The following is a 17,894-nucleotide window of genomic DNA, read 5'->3' on the forward strand; positions in this document are numbered from 1 at the left end:
AACTGTAATTGCACCAAAAATGTAGCAAAAAAAACCTCAGCTTTTTTTCAATGTGGTTTTAATTGTACCCAACCCTGAATAAATCCCTATTCCACTTATGGTAACCACTTTCCACCTGTACTGCCTACACTAAGGCTCTTTTCACACGGGCAAGAATCTTCATTCAGCAGGACCTGCGCTGACGTCACTGCGCTCACCACGTGGTGAGCGTGATTACGTCATCAAAGGTCCTTTTGCAGGTCCTGAAAGAAGAAGCAAGAAGACGATGCCGGCTGCGCGATCAAGTGGATGAGGTGAGTTAATTCTTCTTTTTTTTTTTTAACCTCTCAATCCACATTTTAGTAAGCATTCTGTATTATTTTGCTTACAACCATGGTATAAGGGAAAATAATAAAATGAATAGCACACCTAACCCAAACCTGAACTTCAGTGAAGAAGTCCGGGTTCGGGTCTGGGTACCACATTTCATTTTTTATCAGGCACGTGCAAAACGCATTGCACCCACGCAATAAAAACTGAACAAAGCACGCAATCGCAGTCAAAACTGAAATTGCATGCGCACTCACGCGCGGTTTCCACAATGCACACGTGGCGCATCCGGAGCAAATCCGGGACACCCATGTGAAAGAGGACTAAGGCTTCATTCAGACATCCATAATGTGGATGCGCAGCATTCCAAGTAGAGGAGAACAGAGGAGAGGAGTGATTGTAGTAAAATAGTAGTTGTAGTTGTTAGTGCCATGGGTTATTCAGTGATGGGAAGTGCGCAACTTTCTTCCCTTCGGGGAACACCTTGGTCTTGGAAAACTGGGTCAGTTTCATCAGTAGTGAAGTTCTTTACTTGCAGTTCAAATGTAGGCATATCAGTAACAGTTCTCAGCATGCACCAACTGGCAGTTCTCACACAATATGCAATTTCCACAGATCTCACATGTTACAAAGCTGCAGAAGTAGTTAACAGGACAAAATATCTCTGTAAAGCACTTTTCTTCACATTTCACTCCTCTAGCTGACTTTGGCATAAGCATCCAGAAATAGGGGCGCAAACACTTCATTTTCACCATGCAACCACAGGGCAGCCCCCAACATCAGATTAAGGCCTCATGCACACGGGCGTTGTTTTGGTCCGCATCCGAGCTGTGTGCTGTCTGCATCCGTTGCTCCGTTCCGTGGCCCCGCAAAAAAATAAAATAACATGTCCTATTCTTGTCCGCGCTTTGCAGACAAGAATAGGCAGTTATATGTAAAGGCTGTCCGCGCCGTTCCGCAAATTGCGGAACGCGCATGGATGGCATCCATGTTTTGCGGATCTGTGATTTGCGGACCGCAAAACACACCACGGTCATGTGCATGCGGCCTAAGTTCTACACCTTCTTCACAGGTTGCTGTACTGTTAATATTAATATTGCTGTACTGTTAATATTACTACAGGCTCCTCTGCAGGAGGTAGTATTCTTCTTACAGCTGGCTAGGCTGTTGTGTAATGCATGTCCAGGCACCATAAGTCTTACATCACCTGATCAACAGAACAAGTTTGCTGTAGAGCCTATAAAGTCCTTAAGAATAGTTTATCTCCACAAACCTTCTACACACACCTCCTTTCAACACTGGAATGCTCCTTAAAGGGGTTGTTTCACTTCAACAAATGGTATTTATCATGTAGAAAAAGTTAATACAAGAAGCTTGTGATTGTCCATATTGCCTCCTTTGCTGGCTGGATTGCTTTTTCCATCATATTATACACTGCTTGTTTCCATGGTTACCACCACCCTGCAATCCATCAGAGGTGGCCGTGCTTGCATAGGAAAAAGCTCTGTCCTCTCTGGGGGTTAGGACCGTGGTAGTATTTATAGGTGCTTTTTCTTATAGTATGCAAGCACGACCACCGATGATGGATTTCAGGGTGGTCATAACCATGGAAACGAGAAGTGTATCACAATACATTAGTAAGGTCCTTCTATTAACTTTATCTACATGATAAATTCCAGTTGCTCAAGTGAGACAACCCCTTACTCTTTTCTCCACTTTAGTTGGTTTGAATCTATCTTGCTGGCTAGCCTTCTCCAGGGTTGTGTTGTCCTACACTGACTACCTTACACCTCATTCACACAATGTAGTTTTGGTCCTCATCTGATCCGCATTTTTTGTGGATTTGATGCAAACCTATTAATTTCAATGGGGACGCTATAGATGCGGATAGCACACCATGTTCTATTCATATCCATAGAATGGGGATTTCTAACGGAAGGTAGGACATACCAATCCACAAATGCAGATCTAACATGTCTGTATTACGCTGGGTTCACACCTGAGCGTTTTACAGCGCGTTCCTACGCGCTGTAAAACGCACAACAGGCAAGAACCAATGATTCCCTATGGGAAGGGTTCACACTTGGGCGTTTTACAGCGCGTACGATCGCGCTGTAAAACGCCCGACGCTCAAACAAGTACAGGAGCTTTTTTTGGCGCGTTTGAGCCATAGACTCTTTGGACAACACTGCTGTCAATCACCCAAACGCGCGTTCACTATTAAAAAAAACGTGCATAAAACGCGTAACAAAAACGCGCATAGAAACGCGCGTTTGAGAAACGCCTAGGTGTGAACCCAGCGTTACAGCAACAGGCCCAAAATCTGGTCTAGTGATCCAAACAGACATTGGTGGTTAGATTGTGATTTGTGGATGTAATAGAAATGTTAAAATGTACCCACATTAAGGCTGCCTGTATGAAGCCTATTAATTAAAACTGTTATCATAAACTGTTCAGGTATTTTGAGCTGATGGGTCTCTGGAACCAAAGCTCTGGGATGCAAAGTGTGAAGCTAGTTTACCATGCAGCCATGAATAATGGGGGAGATTTACTAAAAGTGGTGTAAAGGTAAACTGGCTTACTTGCTCATAGCAACCAATCATATTCCAACTTTGATTTTGAAAAGGAGCTCTGAAAAATGAAAGGTGGAATCTGATTGGTTGCCATGGGCAACTAAGCCAGTTCTACTTTACACCATTTTTTTTATAAATCTCCCCCAATGAAACTGCTTTCAGGTGCAGTCAGCTTAAACACCTCGCCAAGCTCCATGTTGCTATAATTTCAGACCAATAGTGGGAGCAGCCGCTACGTGGGAACATAGAATTGAAGGTCCTCTGTGGTCTCACCTCATTAGAATTTGTAGTATATAATATTGGACCTGTACTAAATAATATGCTATATGTTATATGCTATATTTGCCTAGAGCTACTATTAATAATAGAGGCAATGTTTTTGTCACCATAGAAACAATTTTCACAACGCATAATAGTTCATAAAGGAAATGTCAAACTCATGACGATAAAATGTGAACGTGTCACAGGATAATCACTATTTCTTGTCCATGCTGTAATCTAAAATGCTATTAAATATGGTCTATGCCATTGAGCCTTCAATAAGCTAAGGCTAAAAACAGTGCACTCCATTTACTTCTATTAAGAACAGTAATTACTATGTTAACAAGTTTTGTAAGAATAAGTAGCTAGTGTGTTATATGATGATTATTATTATTAATAATAATAATAATAATAATAATAATGATAATCTTCATTTATAGAGAGACAACATATTCCACAGTGCTTTACAAGCGGGGGTTCAGAATCATACAGTAAATAACATAACAACAGACAAGTCAATGAGGGCCTTGCTTACAATCTATGAGGAAATAGAGGTGACACAAAAGGTAGCAAGTAGAGATGAGCGAATCAAATCCAATGAAGTGGAATTCGATCCGAATTTCAGGATAAATTTGATTCATTGTAAAGCCAAATTTCCTCATGTTTCGTAGTTAGTGAACAGTGATGGCCAGTTCGCCGTGTTCGCCTGTGAAGAAATGCGGGCTGCCATATTAAATCACAAGTCCGGCGAGGCACAGGTAAGCCCTTACCTGCGCCGCGAGCCGGTCTGAAACAAACGCGGTCACCGGGAGCAGGCAGTTCCGAGAACAGCCATCGGGAGCCTTCATCAGGCTGTTCTTGGAACTGCCTGCTCCCAGTGACCACATTTGTTTCAGACCGGCTCGCGGCGCAGGTAAGGACTTACCTGTGCCTCGCCAGACTTGTGATTTAAGATGGCATCCTGCATGTGTTTGCGAGCGAACACAGCAAATTGGCCATCACGGCAAATTACCTGAAGTAGTGTAAAAGTGTAAAAAAATAAATAATAATTCATACTTACCTCCTCCACTTGAAAGCGACAGGCCAGCCACCCGAGCGACGGACCAGTGGGACGACATCATCTCAGACCACATGAGATTTCACACCAGATCTTCAAACAAGATGGCGGCGGCTGGCCTGACGCAAGCAGATGGAGATGGTTAGTATGATTTATTTATTTTTCTGCTAATTTTACACTGCCTTTACTCTCAGGTGCCACAATCATGTATGAACGCGGCATCTGAGGGGTACAATGATGGTGAGTGGGTCCAGCCATCTTAACACAATAGAGAGTAGATATAAAGCTGTGTGAACCAGCCATCAGCCAATATCTGTAGTGCTTCTGAGTGCATGGGGTGTGGATATTTGGTGATGGATGAGGTTCAGAATGATGCTAAAGGATGGTGTAGGGGGGGGACTGTGAATGGAGGAGGGTTAGATCAGGAGATGTAATAAGCTAAGCTAAAAAGATGGGTTTTTAAGAAGCGCATAAAACTGTGGATATAATGAATAAACCTAATTGCTTGAGGTAGTGCATGAGGGAAGAGATCTAGGGTGTGCAGCACTGTAGAGAGCTTTTACTTTATACTATACTGTATGGTGAACCAGAGTAATAGGGTAGAGGCATTGGAGTAGCGGATAGACAGATAGGTGACTCTGGCTGCTGTATTAAGGATAGATTTGAGAGGGAGAAAGTCTGGTGAGGGGGAGACAAATTAGTAATGAGTTACAGTAATTGAGATGGGAATGGATCAGGGTCACAATGAGAGTTTTTGTTGTTTCCACAGTAAGAAAGAGGAGGACTCTAGAGATGTTTTTGAGATGCAGGCAGAATGAGTAGGCAAGCGATTGAATATAGGGGGTAAAGGAAAGATCAGCATCAAACATAACAACAAGACAGCAGGCATGCTGCCTAGGAGTGATGGTAGTGCCACACACTGAGATGGAGATGTCAGTTTATATAGATTAGCAGATGGAGAAAACATCGGTAATTCAGTTTCAGATATAGAGAGGACATGATGTTAGAGACAGCAGAAAGACAGTCACTAGTATTCTGTAGTACAGAAGGGGTGATATCAGGGGAAGAAGTATTTAGTTGGGTGTCATCAGCATAGAGATTGGGGTTGTGTAGAGAGAGAAGAGGAGGAGACCAAGGACTGAACCATGAGGAACCCCGACAGAAAGAGGGAGAGGATGGGAATTATGGGCAGCAAATGACACTCTGAAAGAGAGGGCAGAGAGATAGGAAGAAAACCAAGAAAGAACAGTGTTCTCAAGGCCGATAGATTGGACCATGGTGAGGAGGAGATAGTGGTCTACAGTGTCAAATTCTGCACAGAGATAAGAAAAAAATAGTAAAGAGTAGTCATGATAAATATGGATACAGAAAAATCCCTTTAATGTACATAAAAATAACCTAATGCTACAGCATACTGCAATACATTCCAAATAGACATTAAAGCCCATTGTTCTGCTTCGCGTTATTGACTGTTGTATAACACTAGTCAGACAGCTTAACAATAATTCAGAAGTCAAGAAACGTGAGACATCAGATCTGTTTGTATTCTCTTTTCTGAATAACTTTGTAAAACTACAATATAAACATAAACAAAACATATGTATCAGTACATTACATATAATACAGCAGCCTCACTTCATCAGTGAGAGTACTCACAGACAATTCCACCATTAGTCCAGGAATAAATCAAGAGCTCCTCTGCATGCAGCCTGCAAGATCCAGGAGCAGTGATGAAATGGAGGAAATACAGTTCCAGGTTAAAGGTTACTGCCTCTGACTCAGAGAACAATACACTTCCTGTAAAGTTCTGGCGAAGAAGAAACTAACTTTGACCACTAGATGGCAGCAACGTCAAACATAATATTTCAGTACAATCTTTACAGCACATTATAATGCAAAATAGGCGGAACACTCCCTGTCTGGCATAATTATTATTATGTCACTACCTAAATAACTACTGCTATGCAGAAAAAAAACATATAAACAGGAAATGGAATTCTAGCTAATCTGAAACTAAAACTATGACGTCAGTTATAGGTCTAAGATACATTTTGGAAGTCCCATTCTTTGCAATCTTGACCTCCACCTTCCTAACATTGCCATCCCTGCTTGGTAGAGCATTGACAATAAGTCCTACAGGCCACTCGTTCCTGCTCTCTTGGCTGTCCTTCAACAGAACAACATCACCCACTTTTACATTTGGGCGACCCTCAGTCCATTTCCTACGGCGTTGTAGATTCGACAGATACTCCCTCTTCCATCTTTTCCAAAAGGTGTCTGCCAAGCATTGTACTTGCTTCCATTGTTTAGCATGAACTTGTGTTGTACTTATGGTTGCGGATGGAGCAGACAAAGAGTTCACCTTTTGAGTCAACAACATTGCTGGGGTAAGGACCATAGGTGTATCTGGGTCTGAGGACACAGGAACTATAGGCCTGGCATTCATAATAGCTGTAACCTCTGCCATAAAGGTGCTTAAAGTCTCATGGGTCAAGTGAGCAGTTTTAGTTTGTAGCAACATAGCATCCAAGATTCGCCTGGCAATACCTATAAGTTCCTTGCAGGCTCCTACAAAGTTTGTTCCTCTGTCAGAACGGAGCAGTTTTGCTGGGCCACGAATTGAGAAGAATCTCCTCAAGGCATTAATAAAGCTTGATGTTGACATGGTTTCAAGTAGCTCTATGTGTACAGCTCGGGTAGACAAACAAGTGAAAAGGACTGCCCATCGTTTACTGTCTGCGCTGCCTCCTCTAGTGTGGCGGGTTAAGACAGACCACGGACCAAATACATCTAAGCCCACATTGGTGAAAGGTGGTTGAGCAATTACTCTGTCCTCTGGTAGCTCTGCCATCTTTTGACTTTGTAATCTTCCTCGCAGCTTGCGGCAGATGACACATTTATGTATAATAGCTGATACCAAGCGTTTGCCACCAAGAATCCAGAAACCTGCGGATCTAATTGCACCCTCTGTGATGTGTCGCCCTTGGTGAACTACTTGTTCATGATAGTACCTAACAAGCAGTGTTGCAATGTGGTGATTATAAGGTATAATGACAGGCTGTTTCTCTTCCTCTGAAAGTTCTGCAAGAGACAAACGTCCACCTACTCTCAACAACCCATTTTTGTCTAAAAAGGGGCTAAGCTTCCTAAGACGGCTTTGTTTCGGGAATGTCTTTTGTTTTTTGATGCAGTCAATTTCCTTCTGGAAATGTTTATTTTGAACAGAAGAGATTATAACAGACTTTGCCTGAGCAAGTTCTTCTAGATTGACTTGTTCATGGAAACTTTCCCACCTTCTGACCTGATTGCTGCTGGTTTCCCTCTGGAAGGTTTTAGCGACATGGATGAGTCTGGCTAGGGTCTTAACTAATATCTTCCAGCAAGAAAATCTATCAAAGCAATGTGAGTGAAGTGTGGCTTCAGAAGCTCTGGTACTGAAGCTTGTAATCTCAAATCTGATTTCCGGGTCAGCTTCAGGCTCTATGAGTGGAAAAGCATTAGCAGTGTCTATATCCTCACAGTGTGGTTGGTGCAGAAATGTTGGGCCTGAGAACCAAATAGAGTTCTGAAGACATGCTGCTTGAGTAGGCCTAGTGGCATAATCTGCAGGGTTTTGATCTGTAGATACATAGGACCACTGATCTGGATGTGTAGACTGCCTGATTCTATTCACTCTGTTGGAGACATACAGATAGAACCTCCTAGTGGTGTTGCAAATGTACCCTAGGACAGTCTTGCTATCAGTGAAGAATTTCACAGCATCAAAATCAGTGTCTAGTTGATCTGTGATTAGCTCAGACATTTCAACTGCAAGTACAGCAGCACACAACTCTAAACGAGGAATAGTGTGGGCTGGTTTTGGGCTTAATTTGGACTTTCCCATGACAAATCCAACACGACACACATTTTCTGCATCAATTACTTTCAAGTAAGCTACTGCACCTATAGCTGTAGTGGATGCGTCTGAGAAGATGCATAGTTCTTTCCTGCAAGCTGATGATAGAGATACGGGCACATAGCATCTGTCTATCTTTAGGTTCTCTAACGCTTGCAAGGATTCTGTCCATTGAACCCACTCACTTAGTCTCTCTTGTGGAAGCAATGCATCCCATTCATTTTTCCCAGATGACAGTTCACGAACTAAGGCCTTACCTCTTATTGTCACAGGTGATACAAACCCTAGGGGATCATAGAGGCTATTTACGGTGGATAGAATGCCTCTACGTGTAAAAGGCTTTTCCTCTGAAGAAACTCTGAAAACAAAACTATCATTTTCTAGATCCCAACTTAGGCCTAGGCTTTTCTGCAAGGGAAGGGCGTCTGTACCTAGGCAAAGATCTTTAAGGTCCTTAGCTCTGTCTGCTACAGGGAAGGCTTCCATTACTTTTTGGCTGTTGGAAGCGATTTTATGAAGACGCAGATTGGATTCTGCCAGCATTTGCTTTGCTTTACTGAGGATGGAGATTGCATCTTCAGGTGTGCTAGCAGAAGCGAGTCCATCATCTACATAGAAATGTCTCAATACAAAGTGTTTGGCTTCTTGTCCATAGCACTCTGCGTTTTTCTGGGCAGCCTTTTGCATGCAGTATATAGCGACGGCAGGAGAGGGGCTATTGCCAAATACATGCACTTTCATTCTGTACTCGACAATTTCTTTGTCTATGTCATTGTCTTTGTACCAGAGAAAACGTAGAAAGTCTCTGTGGTCTTCTCTGACAAGAAAGCAATAAAACATTTGTTGCACATCTGCTGTGAAAGCAACGGGCTTTTTCCTGAAGCGCATGAGGACACCTATCAAAGTATTGTTTAGGTCAGGGCCACTCAACAGTACGTCATTTAAAGAGACTCCTTTATACTCTGCGCTGGAATCAAAAACTATTCTGATTTGGTTAGGTTTGTGAGGATGGTAAACACCAAACATTGGTAGATACCAGTGTTCCCTGTCTGTCTCAAGTGGTCCTGCAACTTCAGCGTGATCATTATCTAGCATCCCCTTAATGAATTCAGTGAAATCTCTTTTCACTTTTGGCTTTCTCTGCAGTGTTTTGCTGAGTGAATGCAAACGCTTCATGGCTTGCTCCCTGTTACTAGGCAAAACACGTCTGGGTGTGCGAAAGGGGAGAGGAGCCACCCAACTGTGATTGTCATCTTGGTAGGCCTCTTTATCCATAATCTGCAAGAAGATCTGATCTTCTATAGAGAGGGCCTGTTTATCATCATCTTTAGTTCTCTGAAATACTGTTATCCCTAGATTGTCTATCTCAATGTTGGAGTTGACTTTTTCTTTACCATATAGTGTAGAAAAGTCACAGTGTTGTGTTGACCTGCCAAAGCTTTCCTTGACAATGAAGTTGTTGTGACAGGGACTGAGAAGGGATGTGCGTCCATTTGTTAACACAGACGTCTTCAAAGTGCTAACGTTGTCAGGCTGGTGCACTGTCCCCAGGCAAACTTCTCCTACAATGACCCACCCCAGGTCCAGTCTCTGTGCATAAGGGGCATTATAAGGTCCATTGATTTGCTGGCGTACCTTGTGTACCTGAAGGATATCTCTTCCAAGAAGTAGAAGGATAGAAACATCTGGCTCAACAGCTGGGATTAGGTGAGCAATTGAGCGGAGGTGGGGGTGGTGATGAGCTACTTCTGGAGATGGAATCTCAGTTTTGTCGTCAGGTATCATGCCACACTCTATTAGGGTAGGAAGTGGGAACTGCACTTTCTTATTGAAGGATTCAATGGTAAAGTCAGTAGCTCTTCTCCCTGTGGTTTCAATTGTCCCTGCACATGTCCTTAGAGTGTATGGAACTGCACTTGCCTTAAGGTTAAAGATATCAAAGAAATCTGACTTTGCAAGGGATCTGTTACTCTGTTCATCTAGCACTGCATACATTTTCACCGCCCTTTCTCTCTTGCCAGTGGGATACACAGTCACTAGACAGATTTTAGAGCATGATCGTGCACTCTTGCCTTGTCCACATACTTCGGTGCAATTAGACATTATAGAGGAGAGTGAGGTCTCTTGTTGCTCCCTGCCCTGATCTTTCCTGGGTTCTACAGTCTCTAGTGGGGCAGGAGCAGGGCCGGGGTGCAAAGCTGCAATATGTCTCTCACTGCCACATTCTGTACATTCTACTGGTATTTTGCAGTCTTTGGCAATGTGATAAGTAGATCCGCAGCACTTGAAACAGATGCCGTTTTGTTTAAGGAAGGACATCCTCTCTGCGATGGGTTTGCTTCTAAAGCCTTTGCATTTCTTTAGTGGATGTGGTTTTTTGTGTATTGGACAATGTCTCTCAGGGTTTTCTATGGTGTGTACCTTGTGGGTGCTTTGGTAGTCTGTGACTTCTGAAGGTACAGCTGTTTTGTGTGTGGATACATAGGTCCTACCGTGAGGTCTGTGAGGTCTCTCAGGTCTGTGTGATTGATGGCTGTTGGTGGTGAAGGCGAAACTGGGATCACTTCGGATTTTCGCTTGCTGTCGGACAAACCTAGAAAACACAGAGAAAGGAGGAAAAGATACTCCATAATCTTCTTTAAATTTACCTCCCACAGACATCCACTTGTCTTGCAGATTTGAGGGTAGCTTCTCTACTATGGGATTAGTACCTCTAGCTGTATCTAGATACGAAAGTCCTTGCAAGTAGCCATCCTCTTTGGCATATTCTATCTCTAGTAGAAGATCACTTAGTTCTTGTAGCCGCACGTTGTCTCTGTAGCCCACCTTGGGAAAGACTTCAAGTTTTTTCAACAGTGCTCCTTCTATTACCTCTGGGGATCCATACGTTTCTTCTAGTCTTTTCCAGGTCATGTTGAGTCCTGCTGCAGGGTTGAACAGGTTTGCTCTTCTCATCCTCTTAGCATGCTCTGCTGACTCGGTGCCAAGCCATTTTATCATTAAATTAAGTATTTCTGCTGGTGATAAGTTCAGACCTTCAGTGGCATTCAGAAAGGAAGATTTCCATGCCCAATAGTTTTCAGGACAGTCATCAAATTGGAGAAAGCCTGAGCTAACCATTTCTTTGCGGATGAGATATTTGGTGACATCCGCTGCACATTGTTGTTCGCGCATGTAATCTATAGGTTGAGGTGATGGGAACACTTGTTTTTTGTTCTTAGGGGTTTCTGGTGCTTCATTCTTGGTTTGCTGGCAGCCGCTGACCTCATGAGTTTGATTGGGCCTGCTCAGGGGGTATGTTGATCTCGGCCTGAATTCCTTTGCTTCAGGTTTAAGAGACTGTTCCTTTGTATGCGCATCAGTAAGGTTCTGGAGGTACTCATTTGTACGATCTGCAGAGAATAGAGGTTTTTCTGGAACCTCTGAGTCTTTATATGATCTTTCACTTCCTGACCGACTTGTTCCCATGTAGGCAGCGGCCTCTGCTTCAGCAGCAGCAGCTGCAGTCTGTCTCTGCAGGATGAGCAATTTTGATTCTAAAACAGCTTCTTCTTGCGCTATTGCAGCTTCCCTAGCTGCTGTCTCTTGTGCTATGGCAGCTTCCCTAGCTGCTCTCTCTTGTGCTGTGGCAGCTTCCCTAGCTGCTCTTTCTTGTGCCAGGGCAGCTTCCCTAGCTGCTGTCTCTTGTGCTATGGCAGCTTTCTTTGCTGCCAACTCCTGCATCATCATGGCCTCTTTTTCTGCGTACTGTAGCTGGACGCGGGCAGCTTCTGCCTTGGCACGAGCTCTAACTGCTGAGGAACTTGCTGAGGACATCTTGCTAGCCCGTGAAGTTCTGGACACATAAGACTTTGCATCGTCTTGCTGGGCACTGGGAATGTTCTCCCTGCCTTGCTGTGTCGGCGGTAGCGTGGCATCAGCCTGGTACTTTGTTCCTGATCTTAGACTCATGCTGCAGTAATGGCGTCTCAGTTTATTCCAGACCGCCACGTGGGTTGTCTTTTTACTGTTCTGCTTCGCGTTATTGACTGTTGTATAACACTAGTCAGACAGCTTAACAATAATTCAGAAGTCAAGAAACGTGAGACATCAGATCTGTTTGTATTCTCTTTTCTGAATAACTTTGTAAAACTACAATATAAACATAAACAAAACATATGTATCAGTACATTACATATAATACAGCAGCCTCACTTCATCAGTGAGAGTACTCACAGACAATTCCACCATTAGTCCAGGAATAAATCAAGAGCTCCTCTGCATGCAGCCTGCAAGATCCAGGAGCAGTGATGAAATGGAGGAAATACAGTTCCAGGTTAAAGGTTACTGCCTCTGACTCAGAGAACAATACACTTCCTGTAAAGTTCTGGCGAAGAAGAAACTAACTTTGACCACTAGATGGCAGCAACGTCAAACATAATATTTCAGTACAATCTTTACAGCACATTATAATGCAAAATAGGCGGAACACCCATGCATGCCTGCCCAGCCATACATATATCAACTCACTTGCTGTCTAGTAGGCATAAAAGTTTAGTGCAGTATTTTGTCCTGTATTCTGATATAGTTAAAGCAACTCTCCGGTTCAAGAAGACAAAATTCACTTTAATTGGGGAATGATGCCCACCTTTTCATCTTAGTAGCTGCAGATCTGCTATTTCCCAAGCTCCACTTTTGCCATCCAAGATAGCCACACTGCTACTAAGACTGCCGATACATGCTGTGCATTTTGTAGCCCAAGACATCTCCTGATGCCCCGGGATTGGCCGACGTAAACAGTGCTGGTCAATCCAAGAGCAGGCTGGACAGGTAGGAAGTGTCTTGGGCTACCAATGCACAGTGAGCACCAGATAGTCTGAGAAGTGTAGTGGCCATCTTGGATCGTAGAAAAGGATTGATTGTTTTGTTCTGGAACTGAAGGGTTGCTTTGAAGCACAAAGATATTTAAAAGCCCAAAATAAAATATAGGTACAATATTGCTAGACCCCCAGCAATCAAACATTACCACATATCTTATGTATAGGAGATAATTGCTTTCCCTGGAATAACTTCTTTAAGGTCTCTTTGTTCACAGACTATTCCTGTCCAATTCCTTCCCTATTCATCCCCATTCCCAACCCAAATGTCTTGGGTCCAGGAACACTTCCCAGAACATTATAGTTTCTCCATTTACTTTAATCCTATTGAAACACCAAAACTAATTCCCATGTAAATATCACAGATCCATATATAATAACATAGTTAACCAAAAAGGATATATGGATACCAACTCAGCAATATGAAATAATGTACCAACGCAGAATATAATGAAACCATACACAATTTTATTTTAATCACATAAATATTCACGATTGACAAAACACAAGGTTAAAAACACAATAAAAAAAAAGCACGGGCTGGTGGAGCATGATTGGCGGGTCAAAGAATAAAGTGCAAGTGCAAAGTGCGATCAGCAAAAGAGATTTTATTCATCAACAGTGATGTAGTCACTGATTTGATCTATGTAAGAGAAAGAAAAACGTTATATACCCCCACACAGTGTATACCACTGGCGCCACTATGTGGCACACAGCATGCATATGATGGTGCAATATAGGGAAAAACTAAAAGCTAGATGAAACTAGTACAAATCACCAGCAAACTGTAATGTCTGCACAGAGGGAAACCAATGAAAGCAATATTGCAATGTATACTGACCACAATCCAGACCTCAAACCAGGCACCACCAGTCCACTCCCCGACGTGCGTTTCGCATGCTGCTTTCTCAAGGGAAGTGGCTTTAATGGTGTCGACACTGGGCATATATATTATAACAGATTATAAAAGGCAAGTGGCAAAAATGTTCATGGATTGGCCCAAACTTCTAAACACAATGAGTAGACATATAAGGCAGGTGGAAAGTCAATTATCATGCCCCACCCCACCTGTGCATATTCCCCTCTCACCTGTGGATGGACTATTAATGGGCGCCGCTCGTTATATGGCGCATGTATCCACGCACAAGCGCCGGCATGAGCACGCCCGTCCCCCGGTCCGGAAGAGGCACAGCACACCACCTTTCAGTGAAATAATTGGCCAATCTGTAAGAAGTCTAACCTGGTGCTCCTCTCCTCACTACTAAATCTGTACTCATGTCACACTTAAGCTTTACCTAGAGCAACCATTTAAGGGATATCACTGATCCTAGTCAGGGCAGCAGCCTTATGAGCCTGAAGGATTCAATAGGGTCACGAGTAACACTCTCAAAAAACACATGTACCTGGACTTGCCATGGTTTCAGGTTGCAAGTGCATCCTGGCAATTAGCGGTAAAGTCTCCATGTTCTTTTATTGTTAATGTCTGATGTATTCTCCAATGTATACCCCAGCTCTGACATATCTCCCATTTAGGCTACTGTATTTCACTTTTATTTCTTGTCAGGGCGGCAGTATTTAGGGAAAAATAGAATCGGGAGAAAATTATATTTGTCCTAATTATGTCATGCTCTATTTAAAGGTAGCTTGTTCAATGAAAAATTTGACTCCAAAAATAACTCTTCTAATTCCCCCATTTATACTGACGAAGTGTACATAGTATGATGTATGACGTCACTATATCTTTGAAAAGAAAAACTCTATTTTAGTTCATTCATTTATCTCCTCCCTAAGCTTTAGATGCAGCCACTGCCAAGTACTGAATTTTATTTAGTATAGTGCATATGAAAATAGGACTTGGGTAGAATAGATTTCAAATTGCTGGTTGGGGCACTTTTGTTTTTGGTAATATACCTTCTGCATGACAGGAGCATGTTAATACCTCAGCACCCGACGCCTATGAGAAATGCACTGATAAAATGAGTATGTGGATATCATGATAATGCCTATATAATATATTGTATAAACACCTTAGTTTCAATTGCTACATATATTGCAGCAAAATGAATGGCGCCATTTTCTTTTCATCCTGAATTAACAGAAGACATTCTACTCTAACTAGAAATGTGCTGAATATATATTATACGCAGTAACAGGCAGACCATGTATTTTCCAGACTTTTAATCATTTCCTGTAGAACATGACTATAAATCAATTTGTTAATTTCAGGCCCCAACATAATTATTACTGTGTTTCTGCAACACTAAGCAAAATACCCCATATAATATTCAGATAACTCGTGAAAAAGCGCTTGTCTATTTCTATGTGAGTCTTTAGAAGAGGAGTGATGTGCTGTGCGTTCCTGCCCTGCACTCCCTCCACTCTGCTAACAGCCTGCACCAACGTGGTATTAGTGTAATGGTAGTGTTTACAGCCCACTACTTTCTTAGGCTTACTGCACACAACTGCATCCGTTTTTGCGGTCTGCAAATGGCCGATCCACAGTACACGGACGCTGCCCTTGTGCATTTTCCCTTCCACAGGTCTCATGCTATGTCACAAAATGAAGAAGAATAGGAAATGTTCTACTTATTTGCGAATCCGTGGAACGCAAATAAGGATAGAGACAGTACACAATGTGCTGTCCCCATCTTTTGCGGCCTCATTGAAATGAATGGGTCCACATCCGATCTGCTAAAAATGATCAGAAGTGCAGTCAGATGAGCCAGAGAAACATGTTATTTTAATCAGCTTATGCCACAGGTTACATCCTACACATTTCAAAGGATGAAATCTGCAGTGAAAATCCGCTGAAAGCACTGACATGCTGAATATTTCAAAATCTTCACTGTAGGTCAATTTATGCATGAAGAATTTCTGCAACATGTAGAAGAAATGGTTAAAATCTTATCTACTTAGCTGGTACTGTAGTATGTGGTAGTGTTGATCGCAAATATTTTAATCGCTAATTTTTATCGAGAATATCGGCACTTCGAGAATTTGCGAAGATGTAAAATATAGTGATATATATATTCGTAATTGGGAATATTCTAGATGTTTTATCAGTAACCTCCCTTCTTGCTTGTTGCTTGTGGGCCAATGAGAAGGCTGCAATATCTTTGTCAGAGCTTAGCAACATCCCTAGCAACCAATAGGAACGTTGCCTACCCCTCACTATATAAGAACCTCCCCAGCAGCCATTTTCTTGCAGTTCTGAGAGAGACAGCAGTGTCATTGCTGTGCTCTGTACTTTGCTGAGTCATCTGGATCCTTATTCAGTTACATTAGATAGATAGTTAGCTCATATATAATACATACAGTTAGTGGGAGATAGTCGGTGTAGGTTAGATAGTGATATAGTGTAGATGATAGGTTCCAGTGCAGGGTGTTAGGTAGTGTGATAGGAATTACTGTACTGTTCATTTTCTACACCCTCAGAAAACTTCTAGCAGCCTGAAAAATGTCGCCAAAATGAGCCACGCCTGGATACACAATACGCGCATATTACATTGCCTATTTTTTGCAATCAAGAAAACAATGACTGGAGATTACGAATTCTAGAATTTCTCAAATTTATAGTGAATATTAGGCCAAAAATTTGTGAAATATTGCGAAAAGGAATTTTGCCCATGCTGCTCATCACTATTATGTGGCAGATTTTCCACATTTAAATTAATATGTAATACATAATGCGTGCATGTGGCCTAATTGCAGAAAACATTCATTTAGTTACTTAGTGTATGCATCAATCAGTTATGCATTTTACAGTCTTAGGTCCCTACACAGATGAATCTGGGTCTGGTGTTATTTTTACCTGTAATAAAAAGCCAGAATTGTTTAGTTTTTTGCACCTGCGTTTTTACTGAAACTTTTCAAGTATTTTTCTTTTCAAGCATTTTTTACACACAGAGGGGGACATTTATCAAAACTGATTTAAAGGAAAACAGGCTTAGGGTACTTTCACATTAGCGTTTTCAGTTTCGCTATTGAGATCCGTAAAAGGAATGTCCCACTCATTGCCAACGGGGACAAAACTGAACTGAATGAAACAGAATGCACCAAAATGTGTTCCATTTGGTTGCATCCCCATCGCGAACCGAAAAATGCTGCAAGAAGCGGTTTTCTGTCCGCGATGTGGTGCAGAGCAAGACTGATCTGTCCTGACACACAATGTAAGTCAATGGGGACTGATCCGTTCTCTCTGACACAATAGAAAACGGATCCGTCCCCCGTTGACTTTCAATGGTGTTCAAGACGGATCCATCATGGCTGAAGAAGACATAGTACAACCGGATCAATTCTTGACGGATGCATGCGGTTGTATTATTCTAACGGAAGCGTTTTTGCAGATCTATGACGGATACGCAAAAAATGCTAATTTGAAAGTAGCCTTAGTTTAGCAACCAATCAGATTCCACCTTTCATTTTACAGAGCTCCTTTGGAAAATGAAAGGTGGAATGCTGATTGGGCAACTAAGTCAGTTTTCCTTTAAACCAGTTTTAGGAAATATTCGCCAGAGTGTCTTATATCTGGCGTTTTCTTAATGCCGCTTTCCACCATAGAGAAAAGGTTGTCAAAACACCTTAAAAAACACCCAAAGCATGTTGTGTTTTTGATAAGAAGCAAGAAAGTAAAAAAAAAAAAAAACACCATCTAATGATCAGAAAAGCTTAGAACAAAAAAATAAATATGCACCCGGAGCTGGCAAAAACCACAAAAGTGCAGAAAATTATATGCAAAAAAACTACCGTATGTGTCAATATGTGAACAGCAGCACTGCTTCCTATTGAAAGCAATGAAAGGTGGACACCATGTAGCCATTGCGGGAATATTGTCATGGAATCCGCAACAATATTTTGATGACAAAACACATCATGTGACTGGGGCCTAAATGAGCACCAATTACTGTTTTGCAAATACATATACGTGTGTTTTTGTACAGAAA

General features: G+C 42.1%; 1 protein-coding gene across 1 annotated transcript in view; it reads left to right on the forward strand.

Annotated features, from left to right (window-relative positions):
* Nucleotides 1-17,894, forward strand: part of FSTL4 (follistatin like 4) — a 748,534-nt gene that overhangs the window by 656,990 nt on the left and 73,650 nt on the right. The gene's annotated exons all lie outside the window — the stretch shown is intronic.

The sequence above is a fragment of the Bufo gargarizans genome, chromosome 2, assembly GCF_014858855.1.
Source record: "Bufo gargarizans isolate SCDJY-AF-19 chromosome 2, ASM1485885v1, whole genome shotgun sequence".
Lineage (NCBI taxonomy): Eukaryota > Metazoa > Chordata > Amphibia > Anura > Bufonidae > Bufo > Bufo gargarizans.